The sequence below is a fragment of the Antechinus flavipes genome, chromosome 3, assembly GCF_016432865.1.
Source record: "Antechinus flavipes isolate AdamAnt ecotype Samford, QLD, Australia chromosome 3, AdamAnt_v2, whole genome shotgun sequence".
Taxonomy (NCBI): domain Eukaryota; kingdom Metazoa; phylum Chordata; class Mammalia; order Dasyuromorphia; family Dasyuridae; genus Antechinus; species Antechinus flavipes.
This window is the reverse complement of record NC_067400.1, coordinates 350,732,533-350,758,428: the sequence shown is the minus strand read 5'-3', so window position 1 is coordinate 350,758,428 and position 25,896 is coordinate 350,732,533. Positions and strand designations below refer to the sequence as shown.

General features: G+C 38.7%; 1 protein-coding gene across 1 annotated transcript in view; it reads left to right on the top strand.

Annotated features, from left to right (window-relative positions):
- Positions 1-589: 589 nt before the first annotated feature.
- Positions 590-25,896, top strand: part of STEAP3 (STEAP3 metalloreductase) — a 58,844-nt gene continuing 33,537 nt past the window's right edge. The window contains 1 exon segment of the mRNA XM_051985756.1: positions 590-922. The gene's annotated coding sequence lies outside the window, so the exon portion shown is untranslated.

Below are 25,896 nucleotides of genomic sequence, written 5' to 3'. Positions count from 1 at the left end.
TCATTTTCCAAATGAGGAAACTGAGGCTGGAGAAAGGAAAGGGAGGTTTCCAAGGTTACATGATGAGGTAAGAGCAGACTGATTCCAAGGTCCGTGCTAGGGCCTTTAGCCCATTTCCATTAGAAAAGAAGAGAGTGGAAAACAGGAGATCCTCACTCTTCCCCATACTCATTCCATCACTTTATGTGGAGAGAAGCCTTAACAAATACTCCCGCGGTTCTTGATTCTTGGGCTTTTAATCACCCCCTCTCTGACTCTTGCACCGCCAAAGGTGACCTCATCCGGATGCATTAAAGAGTTCCCCTCTCCCGTGGTCTCTCCCCTTCTTCCCACCAACCCCCGCCTTCATCCCAGACTTTACTCTTTTAGGAGGGGCAGGCTGCAAGTAGGCCGGGCGGCCCGGGAGACAGCTGGAGCCTCTGCCCAGGGGAGCGAACAGGTGGGGCCGGGTGCAGCCTGAGTCCTTCCTAGCGCGAAGCCCCCCTCCCCATCCCAGACTGGGCTGCCGGTGCAGAGGAGCGCAGCTCCCAGCCTAGCCCCGTTCCTGGCGCGCTCCGATTGCGGCGCGCAGGTGGTGGCCGTCTGGTGGTGGGCCTCTCGGATAAGAGTGGGGCGGCCTCATCCCCGCCCGCCCCCTTCTCCGCCCACGCACCGGGCGGGGCGGGGAAGGCTACGCGAGGAGGAAGAGGAGAGGAGCAGCCCGGCACGCCGCAGACTTGCAGCCACTGCCGCGCGGAGGGGCCTGGGCCGCAGGGAGAGGTGAGTGGCCCCCGCGGCTGCTCGGGATCGGCTGCACCGGGGTTCAGCCCAGACCGGGAGTCCGAACCCACCGTGGCCGCGCCCCCGCCTGGCACCGTCCCACCTCCGCGTTCGGGAGCCGCAGAGAGTCGGGACGCGCAGCCGGTGGGTGAGGTGTACAGAGGTACGGGAGAGGAGGGCTGGGGGTACCTCTAAGTCTCCCCTTTCACCCCCCCCCACCTCCCCTCTGTCCTCGCCTTTCCCTTCTACTGAAGCCATGTGCGCCTTACCGAAAGTAAAGGGTAGGGGGCGGGGTTTGGGTCTCCCTGGAACTGACAAGCTTTCGGAAAACTGACACTTGACCTTAAGAATTCTGGAAGGGTATCAGTGCCCCTCTAGTCTCTCAGATGCCTCCTGTGTTGCAGGTGACTGAAAATCCTCGGACCGGACAGGGAAGCCAGGGTCCTTTGTCCCTTTCCCAGGCCCGAGATTTTTGCCCTAGTCTACTTACTTGATCTAACTCCCCATCCCCATACAAGACCTGCAGCCCACTCCTGTGTGTGTGTTGCTCCCGGGTGGAATGGAAATTGAGGGAAGGGCCTTCCAGTCCCTGATGGCCCTCCCAGCTCCGAGATGCTGCAGGCTACTTGAGGAAATGATGGGGAGGAGGCAAGCTGTGCAGCTTTAGTGTCTCCTATCACAACTGGAGGTTCAGCGAATAGCAGTTCCAGCAGACGAGCATTTCCTTCCCACACCTTTCCCAGAAGTTTGGGAGGAAAGCACCCAGAGGAGAACGTTGTTGATTTTGGCTTCCCTGTGGAGTTTGGGGCTTGGGAAGGAGAAGATTCTTTTGTGGGCCTGTGGGATGAGAGCCAATGAGGAAACGCAGGCTCTTCTGGCAGATAAATGGAAAACACCCACAATAATAATATTGAGAGACCTTTCAACCTCTCTGGGAAAATCAAAGGAGACATTTGTTGTGATCCTGAGCCTGGCAACTCTCATTAAGAAATGATTTCAATCAGTGTGTATTTATTGAATGCCCACACTGTGCCAACCCTGAAGAGGTAACAAAGAGCCTAAAATGCCACCTCTGCCCTCAGGGAGTTTACTGTTGACCACACACAAGTAAAGAAGGGAAATGATGCCAGTGGATATATGCTAAGTACCAGATGAATGATTCAGATTTTAAATTCTGGAGGAGGTTAGGGGCAGAGCACTGTGGGTGGTTTAGGAAATTCATGAGTAAGCCTGTCTGTGGCAGGAGCAAGAATTTAAATGGGGAGCAGTGGGAAGCGATATGGCTGAATGGATAGATTTGGGTCAGATTGTGGAGCATCTGGAATGCTAGGCTACAGGTTTGGAACCTAAATCTGCAGTTTTGGTGCGGACAGGAAGTTTGTTTTTCCTATATTGCCACTTCATTTCTATCCCTTCTCTGAGTCAGCCTTTAGAATCTTAGCTTCTAGATTGGGTGGTTCTCAGGGCAGGTTGGTGAAGGGGTTTCCAAGGATTAATAACTGGGGTGGGGCAGGAGGAAAGGTAAAGTTTGCAACCTTTTGGAAAGGACCCCAGAACTTAAAGTATATGTTCCACTGAAAGGTTGATGTTAGCAGCCTTCATACATATTCTCTTTAGCCCTAACCTTCTATTTCTCTTCCCCTGGCTACCAATGCTAAGGAAAATCAGTTAATCATAAAATATTAGGTGGGAAACATCATAAATAAGGACCAAGAAGCCCAACACCTAGGCCCAGCTCTCATAGAATTTATTAGGAGGAATAAGACACAAACACAGACAACTGTAAATAAGTACTATTTCATACATATGTCAGAAAATGATGAAGTTTGAGAGGTTTTAGTTATCACTGAAGGGAAGGAGGAGAAGAATCAAGTTTTCATGATGTAGGTTTACTAAGGGGGTGATATCTGATTTGGTTTTTAAAGAACAGATCAGAAGTCCAAAAGCCAAGAAGATGAATGAGGTATAGAGAACAGTGTGAAGAAAGCAAATGATGTTGGGAACCAGTGTAGCTGGGTTGTAGAGTGAGTGCATTGAGGGGAGCAAAATGCAGTAGGGCTGGAAAAGTGGAGTATCACTAGATCATTGGAAGACTCTGAATGCCAGACAAAGAGTTTAAACTTAAGGAGGAAGCAGAAAGTCTGAAGAATTTTGAAGACAGCAATAATGTGACCAGATCTTCACTTGAGAAAGATTATCCTGAATGGTATGAAGAATGGTTTGGAAGAAGGAGAAAAGGAAAGCAGCAAGACTTATTGGGCAGACATTGCAATAGGGCAAGTAGGTGGTAAGAGAATGTGATATCATGAATAGAAATAATATATTCCCTCTTTCAAGGAGTTTACAGTATAGCTGGGGGGGGTAGAACTTGGTAAGTAAAAGATATTTTGGGAAGTCAGTAAAATTTGAGTAGATAAAACAAGTAAAAAAATAATAATATTGTATAGCATAACATAGGTGTCACTGGGTCAGGGTCTGAGTGCAGCACTACATTTCCAAGTGCTGTCCCAACTAGATTAAAATGTAATTCAGGAATATTTGACAAAATAAATAAAACTATAAAGCATAGAGTTTGATAAGAGTCCACAAGAGAATGAGATCATTATGTGCAATAATAACAAGAGAAGAGCTTATGAAGGGGGTGAGTGCTCTTTGGGTTGAGCGACTGAGTAAGAAAATGAGCAGAATTCCCTTAGAACCTGAATAAGTCATTTTGAATATTAAAAATATTGGAATCTAAAGGAAGAACACACACATTTGTATCTAATGGTAGCCATTTTTTTAGGTGGGAAGAAAAAAATTTTAATGAAAATTTTGTTGTATTATTTGAAAGGAATAGCAAGTGTGCAGAAAAAATTTACAGTTCTATGTACAATCATCTTTTTTATTGTACTATATTATGAAAATGCTTGTTTTATTCCATAAATTTAAGAAGATCTGCCAAAACTTGGGTATACCTTAGCCAGGAAATCTCTTGGGGAAGGTTTAGGGCTTCCCACTAAAGTGTGAATAGGTTAATCCATTCTGTGATGTTGACATTATTAGAATGAACTATCTTTAATGTCACTTGGCCAGATGCCAACTGCAAAGAGGAACCCAACACTTGTACTGGGGAGGGGCATCCTGAATCTTCAGAACCATAGGAATTGCCCACAGAAATCTTCAAGCTGCTTGGCAGCTCCAAGGATAAGGGAGGGAAGGCAGAGACAAGGACTTCTACAGCCAATTTGGTACACAGCTCATCATAGAATTGGGTCCCTGGGGCCTGTTCAGGAAAAGGCAAGTAGCCTGAGCCTGTTTTAAGGAGGCCAGGCTGGGCAGTGTGTCATAACTAATGGCACTGTCATACTCCTCCCCAACCTGAGAGAGTTCAAGCAAAGCAAGTTTCCTTATCTACTTTGGGGCACCATTTCCACTCTCCTATCAGAAAGCCCATCTCCTTATTTATCTAAAACCTGTGAGATCAAAAGCAAGTTTTCAGGCAATTAAGAAGTAAAAGTATCTTTTGAATCCAAGGGCCTAATCTTGAGCAATATGTGGGAGTTGGCTGTTCAGCATATCTGACTTTACATGACCCCACCAGTTTTCTTGCCAAAGGTACTGAAGTGGTTTGCCATTTCCTTCTCCAGCTCATTTTACAGATTAGGAAACTTGAGGGAGATATATGATGTGTGGAATAATATTATTTTATTTCTATTAGTTCTTTCTCTGGATTCAGACAGCATTTATCTTCATATGTCCTTTTTATAGGATATATATATATATATATAATTTGGATATTTATAAATTGTTTTTCACAGTAAGTTCTGAGGCTAATTAACTCGTTTTCCTAACTCCAGGCCCCATCACCATCTAACTGCCCCTAATAAATGAGAGGCATCTAGGCTTAGTAGATTTAGTTAGGAAGAGCAAAATCAAAATTTAGCTACAATTTTTAGTACAGTGAATGTGTCTTAGTAGAGACCAAGGATCAGCATGACTTTCACTTCTCTTTATGAACTGAGGCTGCCAAATCCCTAGAGCCCCAAACCCAAATCATTTTATCTTCTTGAATGTTTCCTTCTTTGTCAAGTGGAGTACCCTCCAAAATATACCTCCAAAGGGTCCTTATAATCTTCAAATGAAGTAATATATGTAAAAGGCTTTGTAAAACTTAAAGCCTATATGTAAAAATGGTGAGGATGACAATGATTACTTTATAGCACTGACTGCATGGAGCTTGTAAGGATTTGATTAAAAAAAAAAAAAATCACAGAGTTCTTGAATTCACAGATCCAGAGAATATGTGACTTGGTAGAACCCTAAAAATCACTTCATCTCTAGATCAAGATCTCTAGAGAGGCTGAGGATAGATTTTAGAGGATCCCTTATCTTGGGTAGAGGAAAAAATACATTTTAATTTTCATTAACTTCTAACTGAAACTTAGTATTTCCTTCAATTATGAATCTAAAAAACATGTTAAGAATCCATTCATAAACTTCACTACAGGTCAAAGGCATCTCTCATATACACACACATACACATATGTCAGAAAGAGAGGAGAGATGAGAGAGAAAAAAGAAGGAGGAAGAGGAGGAAAAGAAGAAAGGAGAGGAGAAAAAAGAGAGAGAGAAAGAATGAGAGAACGAGAGAGAAGGAACAAGAAGGCGCATGCAGGAGCTCTTTAATATTGCAAAGGAAGCCCAGAAATGTTTAGCAAATCAGTGACAGAGTTAGGATTAGGATCCATCTCTTTACTTCCCCTGAAGTGTGTTTTCCCTTTATTGCAGCTTAAACTCCTATGCCACACCTCCAGTCCTCAGTCTGGGACTTGAATGCTATTTTGGTAGGACTGTATGACTATGTGTTTGCCTAATTTTCTGGCAAAGAAGACCAAATGAAAAGAACTCTGCCACCTGATATGAATTTTCAGACATCTGAGAGGCTGTGGTGGCTGGTGATGTGGGAGAGAAGGAGAAAGATAGGGAGGATTTGGCTGACTCAGTTCACATAGGTAGTGGAAACTATGTGGTTCCACCTCCATTCAGAGACTCCTGTGCTATCCTGAGGAAGTACAAATGAAGTTTGTAGTGGAGGAGCATTGAAAACAGGGAAGGGACAACTGGCACATGAAAAATGGTCTCCTTGTCTCTGGTTGGAAGAGGCTACCAGGGGACAAGATTTCTAAAAATAAGACTGCTATGTTACATGAATTTGTCATAGGTACCAAAGACTTTCCTTGCAAAAATTCTTTGAGGTTAATGGACCCAAGTATCGTTACCCTCAAATTATATAGAAGGAAACTAGTGGCCCATCTGCGAATAAGAAGGTATTTCCTCTGACCCGATCCCAGGATACTTCATCTCACCCCATTCCATCCTACCCAAACAAACAATGACTTCAGAGAGACAGTAGTATGGGCTGTACCCACAGTGTGGGGGGAGGAGAATGGAGCCCCATTGGTCCCGTCAGTGGCTATAGAGGCAAGCTGATTAAGTTAAGCACTTAGTGAAATTGCTTTCTAGTATCTGAACAGGGAATGAGATTCTTTATTTAAAGTGAGACAGCTGCCGGCCTAAGTGGTTATTAAAAGCTAAGGTCAAGGCTCATTGTGTATTGGGGCAGGAAAAGCTTTTTTTCCCCCTTCACACTGAGGGGTTGTGGGAATTATAGAACTGGGGGAGGGGAGCAGCAGAATAGGAAAAGAAACTTGAAGTAAAAAAAAAAAAAAAAAAGGATGGAAATGTTATACTTGATATGTATATATCAAATCTAAACCCTTCTTGCTGGCCATCGGCACCCCTCCTAATCTGACCCATAGGCTTCTCTCTCACCAATCCCCTGTATCTGTTTTCTAGTGCATCTTGTTATCTCATTGAACACATCTCCCAGATTTCCCAGAATGCACTTACCTCTTCTCACTGCCGATTCAAATCCTACGTATATTCCAGAGCTTAGCTAGATATCCACATCCTCCTTGAAGCTCTCCCTGATGACTCCAAGACCCCTCACTTATCTCGGACAGGCCTAAATATGCATGTGTGATCATTACCATTTAGTTTAGCATCTAAAATAAGTCTGACCAAGTGCAGTTATTAACCCCAAACATTGCAATTTCCTTGGGGATACTCTTATCTGAAGTTCCACTCTTGCTCTCTAGGGGCCACAAACTAATACCTTAAAATCCTAAAATGTGCAGGGACAATTACAGAGATGATTGTTTGTCCTTTTGTTCTCTAAGGATCATGATGACAGGGAGGTGATGCTATAACATTCACTTCAATTGGATTTGAGTGAAGAAGGGCTGTGCAAAGTTACCTGTCTACTTTCCCCTCCAGATACATCTGGAGTCAGTGGTCAGATAGAGATCAGGATGACTAGAGATTGCCTTCAGTATAATAGATTTCCAGCAAAAAGAAGGGGGAGGGATAGGACCTAAGGTCAAAAAGAGGACATTTTTTGTTGTTTACTTGTTATCTTTTTATTTGTTTTTCAATCTGCCTGAAGGGCTTTGGGAGAATTAGAAGATTATCTAAGGAGGCCAAATGGCTCTAACCCCTTTAGATTCCTTTAGAGGAATCATTCTCAAGATTTCACACTGAATTTACAGGAGTGAAACAGGGACCTTGAAAGGACTTGCACTTAAAAGGAGTGTACATTTTAGTTGGTGTTCTTCTCCCTTGCTTCTCAAAACTGGTGTCTACTCTAGGATAGAGAGGATATTAGCATTTCTGTGAGTAACTCTAATTCCTGGGAGGACCTAGACAATTAAGGTGGTTGTTGAAAGCACCACATTTTTTTTTATTAAAGCTTTTTAATTTTCAAAATATATGCATGAATAATTTTTCAACATTAACCCTTGCAAAATCTTGTGTTCCAATTTTCCTCCCCATTCTCCCTGCCCCAGATAGCAAGTAATCCAATATATGTTAAATTCAATATATATATATATACATATTTATACAATAATCTTGCTGCACAAGAAAAATCAAATCAAAAAGGAAAACATGAGAAAGAAAACAAAATGCTAGCAAACAACAATAAAAAGAGTGAGAATGTGATTCACAACATAGGGCAGAAGCAGAGGCAGCCAAAGAAAGGAACGGATAGAGTATTGGTCTTGGAGTCAGAAGGACTTGAATTCAAATACAGCCTCTGACACTTGACATTTGTTAGCATTTCCTCTAGGCAAATCCTTTAACCTCAGTGCCTTCAATTCTGGGGCCGATGGAAAAGCAGATTTGGGGGATTAAGGATAGGGTTGTTCTCTAACTTCAAATACAGTGAATGGAGCACTGGATTTCTAGAAGCAGATTTAGGTAGACCTTATTCAAAATGCCTAGGCTCAAAATCTGACTGTTACTTTTTAAGGCTTGTCACTTTTTCTCAGTTTCTTCATGTATAAATACCCTAAATTCTGGGGTCGTAGGATCATTATACTCAATTCTGTATTCTCTAATCATAAGCATCTAATTAATTCTTTGATTAATTCAGTAAGAATTGTGAGTGTAATTTTTGGATTTGTGGCCCCATTATCAAATATAATACCTGGTATAGAATAGGAAATTAATAAATGCTTGCTAAATTGAATTAACCTCCTACTGTTCTAGATTTGGGGATACAAAGAAAAATCAGAACACTGCCCTTAAAGAGCTGACATTTTGGGGGGGCCACATCTTTAGGGGGGGTCTATGTGAGGCACAAGGATGGCTTTCAGTAAAAGAGCACTGGTTAGAACAAACTTATCACTGTATTCCTTTAGTTCAAGTATGGTACATGGAAATGAGGAAATGACACTGGTTTAGTAACCAAAAGGCAGCCAGGTGGTTCAGTGGATCAGGTCTGGAATCAGGAAAATTCATTTTCCTGAATTCAAATGTGACCTCAGAAACTGGCTGTGAGACTCTGGGCAAATCACTTAAACTCTTTGCCTCAATTTCCTCAGCATTCCAATTCTTTACCAAGAAAATCCCAAAAATGATCAGGAAGAATTGGGCACAACTAAAAACTAGTAAACAATAACACCAGTAATCAAAAGATCTAGATTCAAATTCCACCTCTGATATTTTCTGTTACTATATAAATATGAATGAATCGCTTTAATCTGTTTTAGCTCCAATTTCCTCATTTGCAATATGAGACAGTTGGATGGACACCTGAGGTTCCTTTGAGTTTGTATCTATGATCTATGTATATAGCTAAGTATATAGTAACATAGCAAGATACACAAAGGATTTTTCTTCTTAAATTTGGTCAACTCTATAAAAACCTTCCAAGAGGAAGAAGATACTTGTTTTTATAGAAATTAAACAGTGCATCTAAAAATAACCAAGCACCGAACTCTTACTAATTAATATGTCTTTAGAAATTATGGTAGTCATCTATTCCTGCAAAATGGGCAGCTAGTGCTGATAGTTTTCCAAATTCCCCTAGCTGATTCCTGGTGCTTTACTCGTTAGTATTTTGTTATGAGAGACAGTTGAGTCCCTAATTATTAGAAAAACAGCAACAAAGCCCCTGCCATCTTTAAGCCATTACTATGTAGCAGTTGGGTTATGAATATGATGTCATGGAAAATATTCCAAGACTGTGGAACTATTCTGAGGTGTACAAAGTTGGGGAACAGGAGGAGAGTGTAATATTTTGGCAGTTACCTTTCAAAACTGGGAAAGTCAAGATTAGCTCCTTTTTTGATTTAATAGAAGTATACAAAAGTGCTATAATAGAAGTAAGGCAAAAAAAAAAAAAAAGTTTAAATCCTGATTCTAACATTTGCCATTTCTACAGTCCTAGCAGTCATCCTACTTCTTTTTTTCTTGTCTATAAAGTGAGAGTTATGATACTTACACTATTTACCTCACAGTTATTGAGATAGGCCTGGAAGCTTTGTATTCAATTCGGCAAATTCAATAAACATTTATTAAGTACTTGTTCTGTTCTAGACCATTGGAATACAAAGACAAAAATGAAATAGCCCTTACCCTCAAAGTGCTTTCATTCTGTAGGAGAATAATTATGAGGTTCCCTAGCTCCCTATTTATTAGTTGTGTATGCAAATAAACATCACTCTCTGTGGCTCTGGGAGTGAGATGCATTTATGGCATAGATCAACATGCCTCCAAATAACAGGGAGTGTGTAGCACAAACATTCCATACTTTATAACAAGCAAGGCTTTTTTTTTTTTTTCATAGCATGAGGAAACATCACTTTTTCCCAGAATAGTTAGGGGTATTAAGGATGAGACTAACATTAGATATTAGATATAAATGGATAGACTAACACTCTAGCCTTCCAGAGATAACTAGCATTTATCCAAAGCGTGTCCAAAGTCTTCAACCAGCTTGCACTAAGACTTTTGGGGAACATTATATACTAGTTTACAGTTTCCAAATCACTCTGTATATATCTCATCTTGACTGTATCTTGTGAAAGTAGATACTATGTATTATTATCCCCATCTTACACATGAGAAAACTAAGACTGGGAAAATTGCATGCCTTCTTCATGGTGAAAAAGCCAATGTCAAGAGTTGATTCCAGGTACAGCATGATGTCCACAGTGCCACAGACCTGGAGTGGGTGTGGATTATTCATGGGAATCAGGAAATTTGCTTCTCTTTCCTATTACCAATTAGTCAAATATATAGCTCTCTTGCTGTGGCTTTAGTGAATAAATCCTACCCATACTCCTGCCTCAAGGCAGGACCACATCTAGTTTGTCTGTTTTGTTCTTTTCAAAACCTGAAATCTGTCAACTTTCCTGGTCATTTTCCTCCCAAATTGGCTGTTTGGATGATTTCAACATAACTCCCTTTACTTTTCCATCTGCTCATTAGTTTAAAGAGTTGTATTAATATTCACTCCTGATAAACACAAATGTATTTATAAGAATTCATTCATTCATTCAGTGAGTATCTTGAAGTTTTTCAGTTGTGTCCAACTCTTGATACCCTTTGAGGGTTTTTGTGGCAAAAATTACAGTGATTTGGCAATTTTTTTCCCTCCAGTTCATTTTTACAAACAAAGAAACTGAGGCAAATAGGGTAAAGTGACTTGGCCAGTAAGTGTCTAAGGCCATCTCTGAACTCTGGAAGATGTATTTTCCTGGCTCTGCACTCTAATCCACTGAGCTTCTATTAAGTGAATAGCCCAATGATTCGGCACTATTAGGTGTTGTTAGTTAAACTCAATGAAATAGTAGATAAAAAGTACTTTTCAAACCTTAAAGGACTGCATAATTGCCTATTGTTATTCTAGAGTGATGATGACTTTATTCTCTGAGTTTTTTTTTTCTCTCCCCTCCCTCCTTGCTAGCCTGGGGAAATAAGCATGTTTATTGAGCTGTGGGATGGGAAGTGGGGGGAGGGGGAAGGTTTGCTGGTCAATGTTTAGCAATTGGTCTGGGAGGGAGGGTCTTGTTAGAATATACATACGAATACTAACACTAAGCAATCAACAAAATAATAAACCAAAAATTGATTTGTCCAGATTGCTAATTTCTGAGGTGTGAATTCCCTGAAAATTTGACTATGGTCTCTTAAGAATCCTTCCCAACTGACTCTAGCATGCCAATAGATTTGTAAAATATAAAACCTTCCCTCAAGGACTTTAAAGTCTCACTGGAAAAAAGCTATTTGAGGGGAGAGATTGTTTTGTCTTTCTATTTTTCATGCCTATCACTGTGTGAGGCAGTTAGTACAGGCGTGTGTTCTTTTATGCTTCACTTTATTGCACTATGCTTTTTACAAGTTAAAGTTTTGTAGTAACCCTTTCTCAAGCAAGCCTGTAAGTTCCATTTTTCCAACTACTTGTGCTCATATTGTGTCCCTGTGTTACATTTTTGTAATTCTTGCAATGTTTCAAACTTTTTCATTATTATATCTGTTGTAATCTGTGATATATACTTTTTGGGGGGGTATCATGTAAGACAATTATAAATGTTATATGTGTTTGGACTGCTCTATTGACAATATCAAAATTAGGCCAAGTAATAACCCTTCAGTAGCTGCTAAATGTTCAAGAGAAAGGAAGTCAGCTGATGTGGTCAACTTTATTGTCTTATTTTAAGAAATTGCCATAGCTCTTATATCCCAAAGAGATCATAAAGGAGAGAAAGGGACCCACATGTGAAAAAATGTTTGTGTCAGCCCTTTTTATAGTGGCAAGAAACTGGAAACTGAATGGATGCCCATCCGTTGGAGAATGGCTGAATAAGTTATGGTATATGAATGTTATGGAATATTATTGTTCTATAAAAAACAACCAGCAGGATGATTTTAGAAAGTCCTGGAGAGATTTACACGAACTGATGCTAAGTGAAATGAGCATAACTAGGAGATCACTGTACATGGCAACAAGATTATTCGTGATCAATTCTGGTGGATGTGGCTCTTTTCAACAATGAGATGATTGAGGCCAGTTCCCATGATCTTGTGATGAAGAGAACCATCTACACCCAGAGAGAGGTCTGTGGGAACTGAGTGTAGATCACAACATAGTATTTTCACTATTTTTGTTGTTGTTTGCTTACATTGTGTTTTCCTTTTTGATTTGATTTTTCAGCAAGATAATTGTATGTGTGTGTGTGTGTATATGTATGTATGTATACATATATCGGATTTAACGTATGTTTTAAACATGTTTAACATATTGGATTATTTGCCATCTAGAGGAAGGAGAAAGGGAGGGGGGGAATTTGGAGCACAAAGTTTTATAGGGGTCAGTGTTGAAAAATTATCCATGCATTTTTGTTTTGTTTTGTTTTGCTGAGGCAATTGGGCCATGTATATGTTTTCAAAATAAAAAGCTTTAATAAAACAATAATATTGTTTAATTTTTAAAAAATTGCCACATCTGCCCTTAGGCTTTGGTAACCACCACCCTGCAGTCATCAACATCAAGACAACACCCTCCACCAGCATAAAGATTATAACTTTATGAAGATTCAGATGATGGTTAACATTTTTAAACAGTAAAATATCTTAAATTAAGGAATATTCATTTTTAATCATAATATTATTAGACACTTAATAGATTATAGTATAGTGTAAGCATAACTTTTGTATGGACAAAAAACTAAAAAACTGTAAGCATAACTTTTATGGGGATCAGGGAATCAGAAAATTTATGTGACTCACTATATGGCAATGTTCACTTTATTGTGGTATTCTGAAACTGAATCCACACTATCTCTGAGGTATATCTGTTGGTGCTTAATAAATTTTTCTTAATGCATTAATTGCCTTATAAATGCATAAAACACTTAAATGACAAGAAGAATTACTATAAAAAGTATACATGCTACATGCATATATATAAATATGCCAAATGAGTAGAATGGGAAACAGATATGAGGAGCTCAGAGTAGGAAAAAATTGCTAGGATTAGAGATGGATAATCCATGGTTGTAGTACAACTTGGATTGGGCTTGGAAAGCAAGAAAAAGAGATGTGATCTGGATAGATAGAAGAGAGGAAAACATTTCAAATGGGAACATAGGAATTATATGTAATTGTTGTTGTTCTTCCAGATACAACAAATAGCCCTATCAAATGTTTGCATTTCTATAGTATTTTATATCTTACATTGTAAAGGGCCAGGAAGTAAGAGTCCATTGAAGGTTTTGAAATTTGGAGTAATTTGGCTCACCAATTTCCCTTCCAATAAACAATAGCCTAGACTGAGCTGTTTGATAAAGATTGATTGATAAAGATAAAGATTATAAAGATCCTGATGACTGAAATGCAAACGATAAGAGATCAAAGACACATCTTTGAACTTAAAACAGGAAAAGCAGTCCACTATGGAGACCAAAGTTTATTTGGAGAAATGTACTTGAAGACATTGGTATGATAATTTTGTTCTGATATGTTATCACAATTATTTACAATTCTGTTGAAGTGGCCAAAATCCAGGCCTAACCATTTGCATCTCAGTGGACTAGGTTTGTTAGAGGGGATATAGGAATAGCAAAGAGTATACTATGTATTGGCTCTATAAGCATTGGAACCATATATATATATTTGTCTCTGACCAATAAATTTGAAGATTGCATAAGACATTCTTTCACCTGGCCCTCTGTTTTTCACACCCTTTACATTACTGGAGAAAGATTCCAACATTATGTCTGTCATTCACTAGCTGTGTGCTCTGGGGAAAACTGCTTTCTTTCACGAGCCTAAGTTTCCTCATCTATAAAATGAAAAGGTTGTACAGCATAACTTCTAAGAGTCCTTTCAGTTCTACAACCTGTAATCTTATGAACTAATTAATGAAATTATTGTTATTGTTGCTATTATGAATTAGCTGACAGGTCTTATGGAGACTTTGTGATGTGTCCAACCCTATGCTAGGGAGAAGGAAACAAAAGGAGCATCGAATGAGGCATATGTGTGCCCTTTTTCAACCTTGAAAATCTGCAGCACTCCCTTCCATGTTGTGTTTGAAAATTATATACTTGAGTTCACTGTGAGATATTACTTGAAGGCACAAAATTAATATTATTAGAGAGTAGAATTTGTTGAGATTCTTAAGTTCAAGATCAGAATTAAGTCATGACTTCCACTAGTAATACACCAAGCTCCTATTAGTTCAGAATGGGTAAGGAACATAATGGTCATGTTAAGCAGATCAGTTTACGTAAATCGCATCCATCAAACATGGATTCTTGAATTTTAAACAATGAGCACTCTTTTTTTTTCTCTTTAATATCTAATTTTTCCTCAATTATATATAAAGCAATTTTTTAAATTAGGATTTTTTTTTTAATTCGAGTCCCAAATTTTCTCTTTCCCTTCCAACTTCCCCTCCTTCCCCCAGTGGGAAAATAAGCAATTTGATGTAGATTATAATGTGCAGTCATGTCATTCATGTGTCATATTAATCATGTTGGAACACTCATTATGAAAGCTCACAAAAAAAATCCTTATTACTAAAATGGGAATCCATATAGTAAGATAGTTCTTTGATCATTGGGAATGTACTTGGGCCTTGGGCCCCCACCATAAAAATCTGTCACCATCACATAACCATTCTGGGTAACTGAACTTTGCTAGTCGGTTGGACTGGGGATAAATGGATGCTTACTCTAAGAATGCCTGGATTCTTGTAAGCCAGGTACTTACAAAATTATGAGGTTTTTTTGTTTGTTTGTTTGTTTTTTGTTTTGTTTTGTTTTTTTACTCCAGTGCTTTATAGCTAACTTCCTGAATGGAAGAGCAAGAAAGTCTGGGTGGAAGCTGGGGTCTGTCTCTCTCCTGGCTACTTCCCCACTGGCTGGGATCAGCAAATAGAGATGACAGTGAATTCACAAAAAGCTTCAGAAATAATCACCAGATAATGAAGGCTGGGGTGAGTGATGTAGACTTCCTCCCCTGGCAGTTGACAGATTGCCACTTTCAGCTGGATCATTATACTTGGTTTTCTGTCCCAAAGATCAAACACAGACTCTTGAAACATATAGCTCATTTCTTGGATAGAAAAGTTGGTGGATAATATACTGAGTGACTTACATAAGGTCCCCTGGCCCAGAGTCTTCTATATCTAAGACTGTAATTAGCAGGAACAAGGTTTCCTCACCAAACAGGAAATATATGCCCAGAAACATATTGCCTAACAGTGCACTCTCCAACCGTGCATCATTCACCAGCCGACACTTCTCCATTGTGTGGTCTGGCATCCGGAGCCCAGGCTGATAAAATACTTGGATCTCATCCCTGCCCCTTGCCTCTGGTGAGTGACTGTTCTTGCCAGCAGTCCCAGTCTAAACCATCAGACTCATCTAATGGAATCATTTAGACTGGGCTTAAAAAAACAAAAAAACAACTTAGATTGGGCCTAAGAAAAATCAGGCTGTGGGCAGATCTGAAGCCTGAAGGGAAATGAAAGGATCCCAGCCAGCTATAAGATTAAATGGAAGTTAGAGTTCTTTTGGATAGACCAGCTGAAGCATCACTCAATTGTTGGTAAATGTGCAGAGGGTCCAGAGCCATCAGAGGACATGAAACACTTCTATTTAAAATTAGAGGGTTAAAATAGCTGCTCTGCTTCTTATTACATATATAATCTTGACAAAATCTCTTTATGTTTCTCTGGACCCTATTTTTCTCATCTGCCAAATAGAACTAAATTATATCCAAAGATCTCTCTGCCTTAAATCTGATTTCTGATTATAAGATCCCTGAAATGACATCACCTCATTAGGTATAGGCCCTTGTCAACTTATTTTCTGGCCCTCATTTATCCATTATGCCTTATTTTACCTCCTCCTCTTGCTGAATTTTTCCCCCCATGAATGTATGTGTGTATATGAACCCTGGGGGTGTTCTGAGGATAAATGTGATCTCTCTTATAGGGGCGACAATGTGACTTGGTGATTAGAATGGAAGACTTGAAATCAGCAAGATCTAGATTTATTTTATTTTTTTTAATTTTATTTTATTTAATAATAACTTTGTATTGACAGAATCCATGCCAGGATAATTTTTACACGACATTATCCCTTGCAATCACTTATGTTTCGTTTTTTTCCCCTCCCTCCCTCCTCCCCCCCCCCAAGATGGCAAGCAGTCCTATATATGTTAAATATGTTGCAGTATATCCTAGATACAATACATATTTGCAGAACCGAACAGTTCTCCCGCTGCACAGGGAGAATTGCACAGGGAGAATTGGATTCAGAAGGTAAAAATAACTCGGGAAGAAAATAAAAAATGCAAATAGTTCACATTCATTTCCCAGTATTCCTTCTTTGGGTGTAGCTGTTTCTGTCCATCATTTCTCCAATAAAACTCAGTTAAGTCTCTTTGTCAGAGAAATCCACTTCCGTCAGAATACATCCTCATACAATATCGTTGTCGAAGTGTATAATGATCTCCTGGTTCTGCTCATCTCACTTAGCATCAGTCCATGTAGGTCTCTCCAAGCCTCTCTGTATTCATCCTGCTGGTCATTGCTTACAGAGCAATAATATTCCATAACATTCATATACCACAATTTACCCAGCCATTCTCCAATTGATGGGCATCCATTCATTTTCCAGTTTCTAGCCACTACAAACAGGGCTGCTACAAACATTTTGGCACATACAGGTCCCCTTCCAGCAAGATCTAGATTTAAATCTTACCCTAACATTCATTAGCAATGTTGCTGTGAGTATGACATGTAACTTCCCTGAGTCTCATTTTCCTTATCTATAAAATGGGGATACTGCTTACAAGCAGCATCTACCTCACAGGGTTATCATGAGACTCAAATTTGATAACATATACAAGGCCTTTTGCAAACTTTAAAGTGCTCTTCAAATGTTGCTTTTTATTTTTATATAGCAGAACTAAGTCAATTTAGACTCTTCTCATTTGGAGACATTAGGGTTACTAGGTTTTGTTTTGTTTTTTTTGCCAAATAAAAAGTTAACCATCATTTGTACTTTTGAATTTTAGAAGCCCTCTTCATGTATGAGAGGAGTCTGATAGTGAATTTTTAATATCAGAGCTTAAGGATACAATAACCTACAAGGTGGAGGTCCAGCATTTAATATGATTATTAGAGGATTTTAAAAAATCTCTTATGCTGTCATATCATGCAGCCCAATTCTGAATTTTAAATTTTTTATTAACTTTCTTTATTTCCATTCTTAGTACCTTCATTGAAGTTTGTAAGCTATACTGCTCTACAAAATAGTTGGGAATTCAGATTTTTTTCTTATCCCCTTCTAGTATTTTTTAAATAATATTTTGGGTTTTTTTCTAATTATATCTTAAAACTTTTTTTGAGTTACTACGCTTGACTGCACAAGCCTGTGAGTTGTGAATTTATATAGTATTTTTCTCATGGAGTAGTGGTATGAGCATTTCTTTTTCCCTGTCTAACCAAATTTAGGATTTGCATGTTGACAAATGGATACCTCTGTCATTTGCATTCTATTCTTTTGTGGGAACCTTTCAGATTTTGGAGAAAGGGGAAAGATAATGACTTTATTTTCATGGTATCTACATAACAATTCCAGGCAGCTTTACTACTGCCTAGCCACAGAAAATGTTTATTAGAACCTCTTTGAAAGATAGAAATGGTCCAGGAGAAAATAGAAGTGCCGCAGCTAATGTGTTTGTGGAAAGAACACAGCTTTTAAAACCTGATTTGAGATCAGCTTCTTGCTTTTTCTCTTATTCCATCTCTGGTCAACAACATAATTGTGGGAAAGGGGGAAGGCAGCAGCCTGCTGGGGAATAAGTGGAGGAAAGGACAGTATAGCATTAATTGGGCCCCTCCTTTCTTGGAAAGAACTGTCCTCTGCTAGAGAGGGTAAAGGAAGACCCCAGAGGGATATGGGAATAGAGAGCAAAGTATTAGCCTTTCTTGGGTTGGCTTCCCTGACAGGCCTAGCAAAGAAATAATACTTCCCATGACTGACTGTGAGAAGAGAATCTGGTCTGGGTCAGAGAGTGCCCTGACCCATGATAGAGAGTAGGCGAATTTTTAAATACCTCAGACCTTTCTGCTTGGAATGGAAAAGACTGAGGGTGAGTAAAGTCAAGTTTCTATTACTCATCCTTCACCCAGACCTTCCCTTTTCCCCTCCGCTTTCATCCCCCTGCCTTGGAATACGTTAAAATACACAATCTAGGGAAACATGGAAGCAAGGAAACCCAGATCAGCCATTAAATAGCAAGACAGTCATTCGGTTTGCTCATAATAAATAATAAACACTTAAACTTGAGGTCCTTTTTTTCCTGAGAAATTTGTATGTGATCCTGGGTATGTAGATAATATGAAATAAGTAGATAAGTCAAACATTTGCTGATAATCATAATTTTGTGATTCCCACATTCAGTTACAAGACCCCATGTGGGGTCATAAATCCCAGTTAAAGGAGCTGGACTGTAGTCTAACCCCCCCTCCCCCAAAGCATGAATCACCCTCTTTAGTATTCCCAACAAATTGTCATACAGTCTTAACTTGAAGACCTCCATTAAGAGGGAATGGACTTTCTACTAAAACACTCCATCTCCTTTTTGTACAGTTCTAATTATTGGTAATTACATTGAGCCATTAACTTCACTATAACTTCCACCCATTGTCAGTTAGTCAGTCACTAAATATTAAGCAACTGTTCTGTGTCAGGAACTGTGCTAAACCTGGAATTGGGAGTACAAAGAAAAGTGAAAGATAGTCCTTACACCCTGAGGATTTCAAAATTTATTTTTTAAAAGTTTTTTATTTTCAAAACATATACATAGATAGTTTTCAACATTCACCCTTGTGTTCCAAATTTTTCCTCTCCCTTTTACCCAGCAAATAATCCAATATATGTTAAACATGTGCAATTCTTTTATACATATTTCCACAATTATCATTTGCACAAGAAAAATCAGATCAAAAGGGAAAAAAGTGAGAAAGAAAACAAAATGCAAGCAAACAACAACAAAAGAATTGGAAACACTTATGTTGTGATACATACTCAATCCCCACAGTGCTGCTCTCTCTGGATGCAGATAGCTTTCTTTATCACAAGACCATTGGAACTGGCCTGAATCACCTCATAGTTGAAAAAGATTCACATCCATTGATCATCATATAATCTTGTTGAAATTCACAATTTAAAAGAGAGATAATAAGCAAACAACTATGTACAAACAAGCTATATACAAGATAAATGGGAAATAATTAAAAGGAGGATGGAAATGGAATTAAAAGGGATGAGGAAAGACTTCTGCAGAAGATGGAATTTTAGCTGAAGCTTAAAGACAGGTGGGGAGCTGAGATGAGGAGGGAGAAAATTGCAAGTATGAGGGACAGATAGAGAAAAATACCAAGAGCTAAGAGATACAGTGTTTTATTTGTGGAATAATATAGAGATCAGTATCTCTGGATCAAAGAGAACATGGGAGAGTATAAAGTGTAAGAAGAATGTAAAACAAGTGGATTCTCTTGCGAGAAATAGTGAAGACTAAAGGATAGCAGGACAGAGCCCTATGGAATATGTATAGTGAGTGGACATGACTTAATTAAGTAGCAAGAAAAGAAGAATGAGGAATAGATAGGAGGAATAGGAGAGATTGGTGTCATTAAAACTTAGAGAGAAGAAAATATCAAGAAGAGAGTGATCATCCATGTACTGTAAAAGGAAAAAAATTAAATGATTTTTAAAAGGCACAATTATTGTTTCCTGTGAATTTGATCTTGACTTAAAGTAACATTGATCAAATATGTTCAGTAAGCCCTAGATACTACCATCCAGACAAAATGCCCTTATCCTGTATCTCATTCTTGCTCTTCAGCCAAGAAATTCCAGGTGTTAATTGTTAAGGCTGAAGGTGCCACATTTTAGAAGGGATATTTGTAAACTGAATCAAATCCTGAGGAAAATAATGAGGATAGAGACCTACAGACTATTTTATATATCATTAATCTGAGAACTGTCTTTTTCATTAAAGCTTTTTTTTTAAATGAGGCAATTGGGGTTAAGTGATTTGCCCAGGGTCACACAGCCAAGAATTGTTAAGTTTCTGAGGCCAAATTTGAACTCAGATTCTCCTGACTTCAGGGCTAGTGCTGTATCCACTACACCAGCTTGCTGCCCCAAAGCTTTTTATTTTCAAAAACATTCACCCTTACAAAACTTTGTGTTCCAAATTTTTTCCCTTCTCTCCCCCCCCACCTTCTCTAGACAGCAAGTAATCCGATATATGATAAACATGTGCAATTCTTCTATACATAGTTCCATAATTATCATGCTGCACAAGAAAAATCAGATCAAAAAGGAAAAAATGAGAAAGAAAACAAAATGCAAACAAACAACAAAGATGAAAATACTATGTTGTGATCCATACTCAGTCCCCACAGCCCTCTCTCTGGATGCAGATGGCTCTCTCCATCACAAGCCTATTGGAAGAGTTTTAATTTTTAAAGAAGTCTCTTCAGTATAAAAAAATTCTTTAGGACTGAAAAAGAATAAAACTACAATGGGCAAATGGCAGGTTAATAGTTCTGGGACTACTTATGTCCTGCTTAGTAAAAATATCCCTGAGTACTGGGGCCATGATTGTAATGGAGAGCACTGTGAGATGGGGGAGGGAAAGAGGGAGAATGTTAACTGAACCCCTTCTTCCCTTTTTTTCTTGATTGTTCTTTTGGTTGCTAGATTCAGAGTGCCTGGGCTCTCTGAGTTGTCCCCAATTACAAATAGCGCCCGTGTGCACTATTAAGACCTCTTCATATCACTGTGACTTCTTAGTTATCTCTCTTCAAAAATACTACCTCTCAGTGCAGGAAGAAGTAAATAATAGGACTTTTCATGCCTCTGAAAGGCATATAATCTCTTGTTTCGTAGTGCCATCTTCTGAATAGATACTAAAGCAAAACAGAGTCCCAGGGCCCTTAGGTGAATAACTAAGATACATGAAATCAATTCAAACACCAAAATACCTGATGTCACACTAACATGTTTGTACAGACAGAATTTTGCAATTTGCAAAGTACTTTCCCCTCCACAATCTTAAACTTTTATCCTTGGTTTATAGTTGATTATGCATAATTACATGATCCATAAGTGTAGAGCTGGGCTCCATCCAATATCTTCTTTAGAGGATTTTTAAGGTAATAGATTTAGAACTAGAACTTCAAAACTTTCTTGAGAACCTTCAAGGTCATTCAGTCCAAATCCTTCATTTTGCTAACTGAGGTATTTGCTGACTTGTCCAAGGCCACACAAACAGGCAGACTCAGGATTTCAACCCAAGATCTCTGTTTCTAAATACAGTGATCTTTCTACTGAATCTTGTGTCCTTCTCAAACTTTAAAGTCAGTAGTCCTTGATTTTTGCTAACTGAGCCCCAGAGTAGTCAATTCTAGGAGTGGGAAGGAACCTTAGAAATCATCTAACCCAGAACATCATTGGGATTTAACAAAACAAATAAAAATAAAATGCAACACTGAATGTTAATTTTTAGTTTTCTAAATTGGTATCTAAATTGCAGAGATCTATTTCTATTTTTAGTTTGACACTGTCCATCTAATCCAACCCAACCTTTCCATTTTTTGAGATGAGAAAACTGAGATCTAGAGGGGGATTTCAGTAATTTAGCCAGAATTACAATCCTGGTGGTTTTTTCCACAACAGATTTTTGGTTTTGATAGTTTTTTGGTTTTGTTTTTTACCATATAGCTACTAACATACAGCATCATAGTTTAGTGGAAATAATGCTGTATTTGGAATCAAGAGACCTGAATTTGGAGTGATCAAAGACAATGTATCTATTGATAGAGAGTTTAATCTCATTGAGCCCCAATTTCCTCATCTATGAAATGGTGATAATAATACCTATAGTTACCCACCTTACAAGATGTTTGTGAGACTTAAATGAGACAATGCTTGTTTCACAAATCTCAGAGCACAATAGAAACATTGCTGTTATTATATTGTCATTCTACTCATTTGACCAAGCAGAAGGGAATTCAATCCATTACACTTGTCATCATTTAGATGGGACATTTTTATTAGAATTTTTGGTCTGAATCTTTGATTTCTTCAGGATTGGGAATTGTATTGAAGAAACTCTTCCTTAACAATGTGCATTAGTACTTGGATTGTAACTTATCTTAGAATATTCTTACAGGATTACATAGGTAGTATATATCAGAGACAGAACTTGAATCTTGACTTCAAAAATGGACTCTGTTGTCTTGAGTAGTGTATCGGGGGATAATTCTTATTATTATTAGCATCATAGAGTTATTGAGATTGGATGGAAGCCAAGTCTATGGATCCAGGATAGCCCAGTTCTTTACTAGTCTTAGTGTCATTAAACTTGGCAGAGCCAAAATTCAAACTGTCACTTTGCTCTTTAAGCCTCTGTTCCTTCATCTGAAAAATGAAAAGATTAGACTAGATGATCTCTAAGGTCCTTTCTAGTTCTAGTTCATAAACTTATATAGCTTACATAATTCACCATTCCATCTTCTAAAGTGAGCTTTTCAAGTTTTGTGACATTGAGCAAATATTTAGGGCTTTTAAAGTATATGATGCTATGTTGGGTGCTGTATGGGTTCAATATGAAATATTTTTCCTGCCCTTTGGGAGTTTACTTTCTAGTGGGACAGACAGGTGAGACACACACACATGAAACAATGAAGCAATAGATGAAACTTAAATGAGTGCTACTGATTCTAATTGCCAGGGATATAGAGGTTCAAAGGAGGGAAAGGTCATTGTGGTCAAGAGTGATTTGGAAAGGCTTACTGGAGTAGGCTTGAGTTGGCCCACTAAAAACAAAACAAAACTGGGAGCATGTGTCCCTGAGCTAATCATACTAAATCCAGGAATAGCAAGCACATGAGAAAAACCAGCTCCCTGGGGCTCCATGTCACATTTGATCTTCTGCAAAAATCCTCTGAACAGGGAGTGCTTTGTCTCTCATGTCTCACCTCTCAGACTCTGCCCTTCAGCCTGAATTAGACAGCAAAAGTTCTGAGTTGGTAGTGGGGTTCACTTGCCTCTGAAAATCCCACATTGTTGCAGAAGATTAGGAACAGCAATAGAGTGTAGCCTTTAACCACTGTAAGACTTGATAGTCTTAAAACTCCTGATCTTTCCCTAAAAAAAATTAAGTACCTGGGGGAAAGGAGGTTGGGGAAACTGTTGAGGGGGTGTGTGGGTGTGTTGGGGGGGAGGGGTGTAAGTGTATACACAAGAAGGTAAATGGAGAACTAAGGTGAAACATGGGTAAAATAGTTGGCTCAGTATAGTAGGAAGCTCTTGAGGTATTTACCAATCAAGAGCTCAGTAGCCTTAAAATGGCGAGGTATGGGGAGAGGGGAGGAGAGGATGGAAGGAGAGATGTCAGAAAGTGAAAGGGCTAAATCCTCCAGGGCATTGTTTCTGTCAGGATGTTGGAGGGAAATGGCAGATGTCTATAGCATTTAGGATTTCCTAGTTGGAAAGTAAATTGATGGGGTTTTAGAGTTGAAGAGGACCTTGGAGTTCTTATAGTCCAACTCATTTTATTTTATAGATTTAGGAAACCTGAAGTCCAGAGAGGTAGACTAATTTAGCCAGGATCACAGTAATAGACCTGGGACACATATCCTTTTGCTTTTTCCACTACATAGAAAACTGAAGAATATCTCAGCACCATGATGCCCAAGTCTGACACCTGGTTGAAAAAATGCCTCTTAAAGGCTACTATCAACATATTTCCCACTCTCTCCAGCCTCCAAACAGAAAAGCATTTTTTGTTCATTGTCTGGGAGGGAAGTACACACTACCTCCGGGCCATTATCTTACAGCCCATTTTTAGAATTTTCAGTATTTCCATTCGGCAGACAACACAGCATATTGATTTAGCTGCATCTATTTCTGCTTTTCACAGAAGAAAAGTAAAAAAGAAAAAGAAAAGAAAAGAAAGAAAAAAAAGTGAGTCCCAGCTGACTAGTAATTAACTGGATAAGAGCAATGGAACCAGGGAGGGACCCCAAGAGAAGGCAATAGCACCCACGTGGTACTTAAGTACAGTCTTTCATGCTCTTAGCAAAGATCTCTTTGAGCCTCTTGCAAAGAAGCAAAAACACATTATTTGCTCTGAAAGTCAGCTGCAATTTTTTTTTTAAAGAGACAATGTGGAATGATGAGAAGAAAACTACTTTTGAAGTCAGGAGACCTTTATTTGAGCCTTAATTCTGCTATTTCCTAGTTTTGTAAGCATGGTTAATGACATGGCTACCTTTCTGAGCCTCAATTCATTTAATTTCTCTGAGTCTCAGTTTTCACTTTTATAAAAATGAGAGGGTCAAAATAAGAGAACCTGACCTTTGACACAAAAACACTGTGTTAATCATTAAATGTTGTGTAAATGTGAGTTGTTGTCATTAGGAAGTTGAATCATTTTTCAAGGTTTTACTAGATTTTTTTCTAATACTGGGCTTGGTCCTTTGTTTTCTTATTTTACTTATCAATTCTTCTCCCATTAAGCCCCAGGCCTTTTTCATTTTCTGGCAGAGTCTTTTTTCCCAAACCCCCTCAAGACCTGCATCCTTGGTGAAACCATCCTGAGAAAATCCCCTGAGCTTGACTATTTCAGTGCTAAGAAGAAAGGGCTTGAAACAAGCTGCTAAACCAGAAGGCATCAAACCCATTTACATGAAACAAACCCGAACAATACATTTTAACCAAGCCTTGAATTAATCAGTTTTTGCTTGAGCCATAACTAAAGTAATGAGTTTTCTAAAAATGATTGTACCTGAACAAGATATTTTTCAAATTTAACCAATGAAGTTCTTTCCAGTTCTCAGGTTAAAGATTCCAAAGGGTTCATCCGGGAGAAATCAGCAAATAGCTGGGGGAGAGGAGAAGAAGGGGAAGGAAATACTACACAGGAAGAGACAGAGACAGAGAGGAGGGGAAGAGAAAGACAAAGAAATAGAGAGAAGGGAAAGGGAAGAACAGAGATGGGAGAAAGAGAAAAGGAAGAAAGAAACAAGAAAGGGAGAGGAGAGAGAAAGAAGGAAGGAGGGAGGAGAGAGAGAAAGAGAGAGAGAGAGAGAGAATGTGTGTGTGTGTGTGTGTGTGTGTGTGTGTGTGTGTGAAGAAAGAGAAGACCAGGGGAGAAGAAACAGACCAGCAGGTAAATTATTTGGGGAATTGCTTTGGCATGATTTGGCAAGCGTGAATACTCATGCTTCTGACAGTTTATATTGATAGTAATCCCAGGATAATGAAAGGATTAGGGATAAAATGGTAAATGTGGGAGAAGAGAAACTGAACAATAGCTGGAAGCAATTTTATATAATCTAACCCTCTCCTTTTACAGATAAGGATACTGAGGCTCCGAAAGATCATGTGATTCCTCAAGGTCAGTGGAGAGCCAAGATTAGAGTTCACAGATTTATTATCTATGTGACCTTAAACTGCTTCCTTTCTTTGAATCTCATTTTCTTAATTTGTAAAAATAAGAGTGTTGAATTAGATCAAGCATTTTTAACTTGGGAGTCTATGAATATATAGCATTGTACCCCTGAGATTAATATGTGTTTTCTATGAGTTATTCTGTGTCCAGTGCTTCCGCCTGGGAAGGTAGAAGACAAACATTAAATTTCAAGGGTTCCCACAACATACATATATGTTTATATATCTATATATAATATATACACTTTTTTAATATATA